The sequence below is a fragment of the Lynx canadensis genome, chromosome D2, assembly GCF_007474595.2.
Source record: "Lynx canadensis isolate LIC74 chromosome D2, mLynCan4.pri.v2, whole genome shotgun sequence".
In the NCBI taxonomy this organism is placed as follows: Eukaryota; Metazoa; Chordata; class Mammalia; order Carnivora; family Felidae; genus Lynx; species Lynx canadensis.
Window position 1 is genome coordinate 3,293,266 of NC_044313.2, and position 9,825 is coordinate 3,303,090.

Here is a 9,825-nt window from a genome sequence, read left to right on the forward strand (position 1 = left end):
AAAAGTCACACGCAGATTTTCGACTGCACGGAGGTCAGCGTCCCTAATCCCATGCTGTTCAAGGGCCAACCTTGAACACTTTACTTACTTTCAGAGAAACGTACAAACACATAAAAGCTCTCCTATGATGCACTGTCCCTGTTAATTGACAGATACTCATTTCGGTCAGTGGACCAAAGGCCTGGGAGAACGAGCAGGTACGGCGAGGGTGGGGAGGAGCCAGGCAGGAGGTCCGGGCAAACCGACATTGGATAAAAACCACCCCAACTGCGGGCAGAAGATGCCAGCCAAGGGTGGGCTGTGGGGACGCGAACGGCGACCAGCCCAGGCCCCGGAGCCTGTTCCCTCCCTGCAGCCCCTCCTCCCGCAAACTGCGTGACCTCACATGCCAGCGTTTCCCTGCGCTCGGCCCCACGGCAGCCGCCAGCCATGCACCGAAACGGCGACAGCCTCACCCCCCACCCAGACCGTGCGCTGCTCCTGACCTGTGGGCCGGGCTGCTGATCACAGCTCTGTCCGCAGGCACCTCCGATGAACTGTCCGCGACGTAACCCTGCAAAAATGCTCCCCTGCACACGCGGCTTTTCAGGGACGTCACTGCCATCCATCGTCACCCCCACCACGCCCAGGACTCACCCAAGGGATTCTCCTCCCCCACTCACCCCATCAAGCTCCTACCACTGCCAGCTCTGCTCATTTCCACCCCATTCTCCCCGAGGCCTCATCAACTCTCATGCGAGAAAGGACTTCCCTGGGACCCGAGTTACACCTGGGCCCTTCCCACCCCTTCCCGCCCCTCGCCCCGAACAATAAATCAGCTGCCAATTACACAAAGGGGCTACAGCAAGGTCCGAAAACTGCAGCCCACAGGCCGCAGGCAGCCTGACACCTGCTTTCGTAAATCACGTTTTGCGGGGACGTGGCCTCGCTCATCTGTCTGCATGCTGGCTGTGGCTGCCTTCCTGCTGCCCGGCTGTGACGGGGACAGCGTGGCCCTGAGCACTTACCCCGGCCTCCACACGCCGGGTCTGCTGAGCCCCTCGAGGTCCGCACTCATGCACCCTCCTACCCCCACCCACAGGCCGGCCGTCCCTCCAGGCAGCTCAGGGGCCTGATACTGCAGTCCCTCCACCACACGTCCTCTTCCTGACCTCCCCACATGGCCGGCCTCACCACCCCTACCCTGACCTCTTCCCTTCCCCATCCTTCCACCTGCTGCTAAAGCCACACACCAACTCCCTCATCTGTCTTCCCAGCAGCCACGGGGAGAAGTGCATTTATGGCCCTGATGAGGTCAAGCAGTACCCCCAAACCACACAGTGTGTAAGCATCACCCCGAGATTCCATCCTAAGCCTCGGGCTGCAGAGCCACCCTGCTCAACATGCACTTTTCTGTGCATCTTGACCGGGATCTGAGATAGACTCCTCTCAGTTCCCAGTGAGGGGACACGGGATTGTGATGTTCGCCCGATGTCACAGATGCTCTGACATGTCGCACTCCTCAACCACCCCAACGTCCATGGATCCCCACTTCGCCATGCAGGGGCAGGAAGCAGGGGGGTGGCCTCCCACCACGGCCTGTCACTTTGCCACAAGTGCCTTTATCTGTGGGGTAAAGGACACCTAAACCACAGGGCCTGCACAGGGACTAATGGGAACATGAGCAGACACTTGGCTTCCGGGAAGGATTTGGGATTACCATCTTGTCACAGTTGACATTTTAACCACATGCCCTTGGCCTTTGATCCTGTCATGCAGTGCATCGGCTCTCCTCTGTAAAATCCTATCCAACAGCACCAAAATCCTTACCGTCGTAAACAGCGGGTGGCCACCCCTCCCCAGCCCCCTGGGGCCTTCCCTCATTCCTCGGAGCCCTCACATCTATGGATGTTTCCCGTCACCCTGCAGGGTCTGCTACCAGGAGTCAGGGCTCCACTGAAGACAGATGCATCACACACACGAGAGGCTTATCAAACAGACGAAGTAGATGAGCAGCATTTCCACCATCCAGGCCAAGAGTCTGGCACAGCATCTCCCACAGTGTGTTCTAGAAGACTAAAGACTACTCAGAGAAATGTGGGTGCACTATCCCCTCCTGGGAAACTCACCATGCACGTTAGTGTGTTAAAAGCTCTGAGCAGTCCTGCATAGAAACTGGTTTTTGTTAACCATGAACTCACGTCTCCTACCTAGGCCATGCCTGTCAGGCTGAAAGTGGTTTCCTCACAGATCTGGGCACAGGCCTCAGATCCAGACCATGAAAAGCCATGAGCCCCTGTCCCAGGCACGGCTCCGAATGGAAAGCGTCAGAACCTCATAGCAGCTAATTTAAGCACAAAAGCAATTTACTGAAAGGCTGTTCCATAACTCCCAGAACTGCTGGGAAGGCTGGAGAAACAAGCTCAGACAACTGTAGGAACCAAGACTGGCCACAGTCCAACCACAGCCAGAATCGAACCTCAGGAAACATCTGTAGGACCACAGGGACTACAGACACGCAGCCAGCACCGTTGCCACCGTTGCCCTGGAAACAGGATGTTGCAGCCACTGCCTGGCCCCGTGCCATCTGCCCTCAATTCACTGCCCAGTGTGTGGACCCAACACCACGCACAAGTTCACGCTGGCACACGTCCCAATTCACAGCCCGGAGTGTGGACCCAGCACCACACACAAGTTCATGCTGGCACGCGTCCCAACTCACGGCCCGGAGTGTGGACCCAGCACCACGCACAAGTTCACGCTGGCACGCGTCCCAACTCATGGCCCGGGGTGTGGACCCAGCACCACGCACAAGTTCACGCTGGCACGCATCCCAATTCACGGCCCGGAGTGTGGATCCAGCACCACGCACAAGTTCACGCTGGCACGCATCCCAATTCACGGCCCGGAGTGTGGATCCAGCACCACGCACAAGTTCACGCTGGCACGCATCCCAATTCACGGCCCGGAGTGTGGACCCAGTACCACGCACAAGTTCACGCTGGCACGCGTCCCAATTCACGGCCCGGAGTGTGGACCCAGCACCACGCACAAGTTCACGCTGGCACGCATCCCAATTCACGGCCTGGAGTGTGGACCCAGCACCACGCACAAGTTCACGCTGGCACGCGTCCCAATTCACGACCCAGTGTGTGGACCCAGCACCACGCACAAGTTCACGCTGGCACGCGTCCCAATTCACGGCCCGGAGTGTGGACCCAGCACCATGCACAAGTTCACGCTGGCACGCGTCCCAATTCACGACCCAGTGTGTGGACCCAGCACCACGCACAAGTTCATGCTGGCACGCGTCCCAATTCACGACCCAGTGTGTGGACCCAGCACCACGCACAAGTTCACGCTGGCATGTGCCCCAATTCACGACCCAGTGTGTGGACCCAGCACCACGCACAAGTTCACGCTGGCACGCGTCCCAATTCACGGCCCAGAGTGTGGACCCGGCACCACGCACAAGTTCACGCTGGCACGCGTCCCAAATCACGGCCCAGTGTGTGGACCCGGCACCACGCACAAGTTCACGCTGGCACGCGTCCCAAATCACAGCCCAGTGTGTGGACCCAGCACCACGCACAAGCTCAACACTGGCACGCGTCCCAATTCACGGCCCAGAGTGTGGACCCAGCACCACGCACAAGCTCAACGCTGGCACGCGTCCCAATTCACGGCCCAGAGTGTGGACCCAGCACCACGCACAAGTTCATGCTGGCACGCGTCCCAATTCACGGCCCGGAGTGTGGACCCAGCACCACGCACAAGTTCACGCTGGCACGCGTCCCAACTCACAGCCCGGGGTGTGGACCCAGCACCACGCACAAGTTCACGCGGGCACGCATCCCAATTCACGGCCCGGAGTGTGGACCCAGCACCACGCACAAGTTCACGCTGGCACACGTCCCAATTCACGACCCAGTGTGTGGACCCAGCACCACGCACAAGTTCACGCTGGCACGCGTCCCAATTCACGACCCAGTGTGTGGACCCAGCACCACGCACAAGTTCACGCTGGCACGCGTCCCAAATCACAGCCCAGTGTGTGGACCCAGCACCACACACAAGCTCAACGCTGGCACGCGTCCCAATTCACGGCCCAGAGTGTGGACCCAGCCCCACGCACAAGCTCAACGCTGGCACGCGTCCCAACTCACGGCCCAGGGTGTGGACCCAGCACCACGCACAAGTTCACGCTGGCACGCATCCCAATTCACCGCCCGGAGTGTGGACCCAGCACCACGCACAAGTTCACGCTGGCACGCGTCCCAATTCACGGCCCGGAGTGTGGACCCAGCACCACGCACAAGTTCACGCTGGCACGCATCCCAATTCACGACCCGGAGTGTGGACCCAGCACCACGCACAAGTTCACGCTGGCACGCATCCCAATTCACGGCCTGGAGTGTGGAACCAGCACCACGCACAAATTCACTCTGGCACGGGTTCCCAGCAGGAGAAGGATGGAACACTAGTTGCCCATCTTCCTTCCCAGGACTCGATTTTCTCACCAATAAAACAGCAACGACAGTGCTGATTCCACCACCCTCGCTGGGCTGTTCCGTGGCCTGCAGAACACAGGGAAGATGGTGAACGGGCCACTGGACCACTGCTCCTGTGGGGAAGGGCCTCCCTGTGTACAGGACACAGCCAACTCTCACCCCTACCGCAAGGCACAAGGGGGAGACCCAATGAGTATGCACACGGGGGTCAGGAGAAGGTTAGGCCAGGGTGGTGAAACTGACAGACGCCCACAGGCATGAGGCCTGCCTCTCCCGTCTCCACCACATGGAGAAATGGTCTCTGGAGACCTGGGTCCTGCTCACTCCTTGGTAAAAGGACCTGGCATGTTATAAGGCCTCACCCTGGTGGCCAGGCTCCGACCACAGTCAGTTAAGGGTGGCTGGACTTGGAGACTGTTGGCCTCGAATGCAGGGTTAGGGCTGCAATGGTGGTCTCTGAACCAAATATTGCCCAGGCACCCCGAGAAACGCATTTCTGAATGGGACACAAAGGACCCTGAAGCTTGGCCTGCCCACCGCTGTACCAACACCAACATGCACCCCACGCCCGGCAACGTGGTGCCAACCCTGGCCCGCCTGGTCTAACCTCACACACGAAGAGCAGTCCACCCTCATCAGGTGAGGACAGGCTTGGACGAACCACACTATTGCCTGAGGGCACAGAACACCGTGTGTCACTCACAGAGCAGGGGACGCTCTTTCCAAATCATGGCAAGAACCAAAAAAGGGCAACCAGTCTGCAGTGGCAATAACTGGGGAGTTGAAATCAGAGTTATGGGTGAGCGGCTGGGGTCACCTGGGGCCACAACCAATCAGCCAGTCATGGGGTTGCGTGAGGTCTCAGCGGTTTGCTCCTGAGACTCTGTTATCGGTTAACAGAAGAGAAACCAAATCCCACTTCAGTTTCCTGAACGCCAGGATTCCAGACCTGCCTTCCCTAGGACTAAGGCCTGGTACCCAGGCCCAGGTCCTGGGCGAGGCCTGGTGGGGCTGTATTTTCTCTGGCGCTGCTGGGTTTACCTAAGCCCGTTAGCAGAACCGCGGCTAGTCAGAGATAATTACCACAACCCACCGCCTACTACTTTGCCAAAAGAGCAAAAGCAGCAAATTTTAACAGCATTTTATATGAACCTGCCAGAAAGGGAGCCCTACGTGCTTTCTCTCCTGTAGACGACAGGCACGCATGCACAGAGTCCTTCCACCAGCAAAAGTAAAAACCAGCCGGTGTACTAGAGCAGCCTGCCGCGTCACGGATAACATGTCCCCGGACGGCAGCGCCGGGCCGTGCGGCGTGGCGGGCAGTGCGTGGACGGGAAGCCCCAGGCGGACAGCAAGTGTGACTGACACAGCACAGGTGCGTTACAAGTCAGGCAGAGCCCGTAGAGGGCGGAGGGAGGCTCGCAGGCTGGGTGGGGCGTCGCTGACACCAGGGGGACAGCAAGAAGAGGCTTCAATAGTCGGCGAACGCGTCGGGGAGCCAGCGCGTCCCAACACAGGCTGGGGGGAGGTACCGCCTGGAAAGCGACAATGCCAGACACACACGGGGCCGGCCAGGAGCGAGGCAGCACAAAGGAGCCGACGGGATTCCGAGCCGTGTGAGCACGACAGCTCCCGTCCCACACCCTCACACAGCCAATGCCCCGCGCTCCAGAGACCAACCCAGACAGGGCCAGGCGCCTGACCCCGAGAAGCGAGCCAAGAAAGGAACAAGGCCCGGTGAAGACACTCGCTGGTTGGCAGCGAGACAAGATGCTCGGGCACCAAGTCCAGGGCCAGGCCAGCCCCTCAGGACTACAGGGAGGCCATGCCAGTGGGGGAACAGGTGAGGAGGAAGAATTTTTGGAGGAAACGACATCCACATGGAGGGCTGGCTCATAACAGGAGACAGGCAGGCGAGACGCCCGGGGGGACCGCGGCCGAGGCGAGCACGGCACGGAGGGGCGGGGAGCGGGCGAGGAGGCAGGCGCCGCAGCAAGCCCGGGCTGCACAGCCCGTGAGGCCAACGGATGAGCCTGGCCTTGCCCCGAGGGGCCCTGGAAGATTAGACGGGGGAGAAGCCACCCGGTTTGCCCACTTGGAAGCTTCCTCTAGCAGGTGTGTAAGGAATGGGTGGGAGAGAGATTCGGAGTCGCTGAGGACGGACGGGAGCCCAGCCAGCACATGGCGACAGCACTAACCAGCGAGCAAAAACCAACAAACATGCCCCTGATGCATCAGTCGCTAGGAGAAGGTGCTGGAAATTCAACAAGACAAAAAGGGCCTACTGGGGGAAAGTACCACAAAAGTCAACTCACGCATGCTGGGCCATCTGTGCCACAGCTTTTGTATAAATCTAAAATTACTCCAAAATAAAGTCTGTTTTTAAAAACCAATACGGATAGAACAATTTAAAACATTTTTTTCTGTTACCTGCATGTTCTGAGTTCATAGTAAACGAGTTCCTTTTATAAGGAGAAAACACTGTGTTAAAATCCCACATGACCAAGACAAATGACAACAGCAAATGTTCTAAAATCATCATGGCCTCAATCTCATCTGTGTAAAACAAGGGGCTGTTAATGCTTTTCTGAGTAAAATAAAAACTCTTGAGGCATGAGAGTTTTTGGGTTAAAAATGGGTTCAATAAAATGCATGCACACAAAAGCAAACCAGATCTTACCCCTTCTTTCACATCATACATCCCTAAAAATGTGACCTGACCAGCCCTACACATGCTGGTGCCCTCCCTGCCTGCCTGCCCTCATCTCTGACCAGGGCCCCTGATTTCACTCTGTTTCTGCTGCTGTTTAAACACTCAGACCTCACTTGTGCCTCAGGGCCTTTGCACCTGCTGCTGAAGCTCCCTAAAACATCTCTTCCTAACATGCTGTCACTTAACTCATAAGCCTACTCACACATCACCTTCTCAGAGAAATCTTCCCAAAACAGTCTACATCCTCCATCCCTTCTATTTACAACACTGATGTCACATGCAATTACATGAGATGTGTTTTGCTTGTGTGCCCTGTGTTGCCTTCACTAGAACGTAAGCTCCAGCACAGGTAGCGAATGTTAGGTGATAATGCTGGCCAACGAGTAAGAAGTCTGCTGAACTTTTCATTAAAAAACAACAACAACAGCAAAAGTGGCAGGCACCACCTCCTTCCCTTTCTTCCTTCCTTGACCTGGCGTATGTGCAGGCTGGAGCGGTGGCAGCCGCCTGGAACATGAAGGAAAGGCCGACTGGAGCGCCCTGGCCGTGATGCCACCGCAGCGGCCGCACCCACCGCACTGCCACACTCCGTCTCGCGTGACAGAAAGGAAGTCCTGCTTGTCGCAAGGTGCCGTTCTCAGGAATTCCTCCTCTCTTCCGGATGGAGTGGCTTCCAGGCTCTACAGCACTCACAATAGCGGCCAGAATACTGCGGGTGCTCAGCGAGTACCTGCTGAATAAGTGAACTGGTTACACGAGTCATTCCATCATGCCTGAAGGACCCAGAAGGGGGAACTCTGGAATTAATAAGAATCCATGGCTGGGGCTCTGATGGCGTGAGGAGACCAGGAAGGCTTCCTGGAGGAGGTGCTGACATGAGACAGCAGGCAATCTTGGGGCATCAGCAGGTCTGCCCGTGGAGGGCCCAGTGCCACAGGGAATCCGGGGCATTCAGGGAACCAAAGGGGGCGCCCTGGAGGGAGAGGCCTGTGTTTGAGAGGCACCTGCTGCAGCAGCCCTGGGAGCCATGGGGAGGAGTGGGGGACAGGAGCGGGAGGGCACTGGCTATCCCTGACAACCCCGAGAACATCTGGGGTGGACAAAGGCCTTGCTGTCTGCAGTGCAGCTGCTTCCCCAGCCCCAACGAGGACGGACAGACAGAAAAACCCAACCACCTCCCACTCCCAGGCAGGGGCTTCAGGTGCATGACACAGGGCCGGGGAGACAGCGATGCTCAGGCCTTTCTTCCCGAAGAGGCCAGCAGGCACCTGCAGGAATAAACCCCCTGCAGCACGGGGAGGGAGAAAGCGCCACTGTCACTTTCCAGCGTGCCTGACGGCACAACATGGAACCCAAAGTCTGGGGGGGGTCTGCAGTCGGGACTCCAGGACCTGTCAGCAGCTCCCACAACTGGCTGCTCAAGTAAGTGGTTCCCGGGGAGCCCAGCGAGCGCACCGCTTCCCGCTGTCCCACGGCGTCTCACGGCCCCGCAGACCAGCCCGAGTCTTCTGCTGACACCACAGGCCACACTCGGGCCTCTGGAGGACCAGACGGCGGGCTTCCCACTCCCCACTCGCATGAGGCCCAAAGTCTGTGGCAGCCCGCGGGCTAGGGGGCCAGCTCCCCGCGTCCTGCTTGCAACAGCCACCTAAAGCCACGAGAGCTGATGTTAATTGGTGGCAGGAAAAAATGATTTTTCATGGCTATTTGGAGACCTCTGAAAAAGTGAAGCGAATTTCGTTTCATCCCCTTTCAACATGAACGGCGTTTAATGTTCTGCATTAAGCGGTTGGTGCCAGAGGCCAGGTTTCCACTGCAGGAAATGCAAGGAGCCTGGGGACAGAAACGGTCTTGCCTCTCCTTCACTTGTCGTCTTCCAGGCGCACTGTGTGGGTCTAGACACTGACTTCCAGAACCACCTCCGCAGTCCCACCTTCCACTTTTAACCCCTTCCAGCAGCACCCTCCCGTGCAAGGAAAATGCCAGGAAAAGAGCTACAAGAAACCACCTGCCTTCTCAGACACCGTTTTCAAACCAAGTACCCAGACATTTGCTTCTGTTGGACATCGGGCCACAGAGTCCATGCAGACAGCGGGGTGCAGGCCTTCCTGGGGCACCCCAGCTGGGCCCGGGTGCCCATCAGCTGCAGGCGGGAAGTGGGAGCCCAGCCGGTGCTCTAGGGACGCCCTCGAAAAGGGGAGAGACCGTGTCTCACTGCCTTGCGACACCAACAAAGCCACCACGAAACGATGACTAATTTCATAATCTCCCTCCTGAACAGAAAAATAAGAAAAAGCGGGTGGGAAGCACCTTCTGTCCTCAGGACTTGAGATCAGCCCACCTGATGATCGGGTGAAGGGGACTGTCTTAATTAGAAAAACATGGGGCGCCTGGGTGGCTCAGTCAGTTGAGCGTCCGACTTCGGCTCAGGTCATGATCCCACGGTTCGTGAGTTCAAGCCCCATGTCGGGCTCTGTGCTGACAGCTCAGAGCCTGGAGCCTGCTTCAGATTCTGTGTCCCCCTCTCTCTCCGCCCCACCCCTGCTTGTGCACTGTCTCTGTCTTTCAAAAATGAATAAACATAAAAAAATGTTAAAAAAAAAAAAATGAAAAACACACGTG

The 9,825-nt window shown here is 57.7% G+C and overlaps 1 protein-coding gene across 2 annotated transcripts in view; it reads right to left on the reverse strand.

Annotated features, from left to right (window-relative positions):
* Window positions 1-7,930, reverse strand: part of MGMT (O-6-methylguanine-DNA methyltransferase) — a 244,134-nt gene extending 236,204 nt beyond the window's left edge. Inside the window, exon 1 of one of the 2 annotated variants that reach the window (XM_030334721.2) lies at window positions 7,650-7,926. The gene's annotated coding sequence lies outside the window, so the exon portion shown is untranslated. Of the gene's footprint in view, window positions 1-7,649 lie in introns of both variants that reach the window. The other variant, XM_032595179.1, reaches the window with a different exon arrangement.
* Window positions 7,931-9,825: the final 1,895 nt, after the last annotated feature.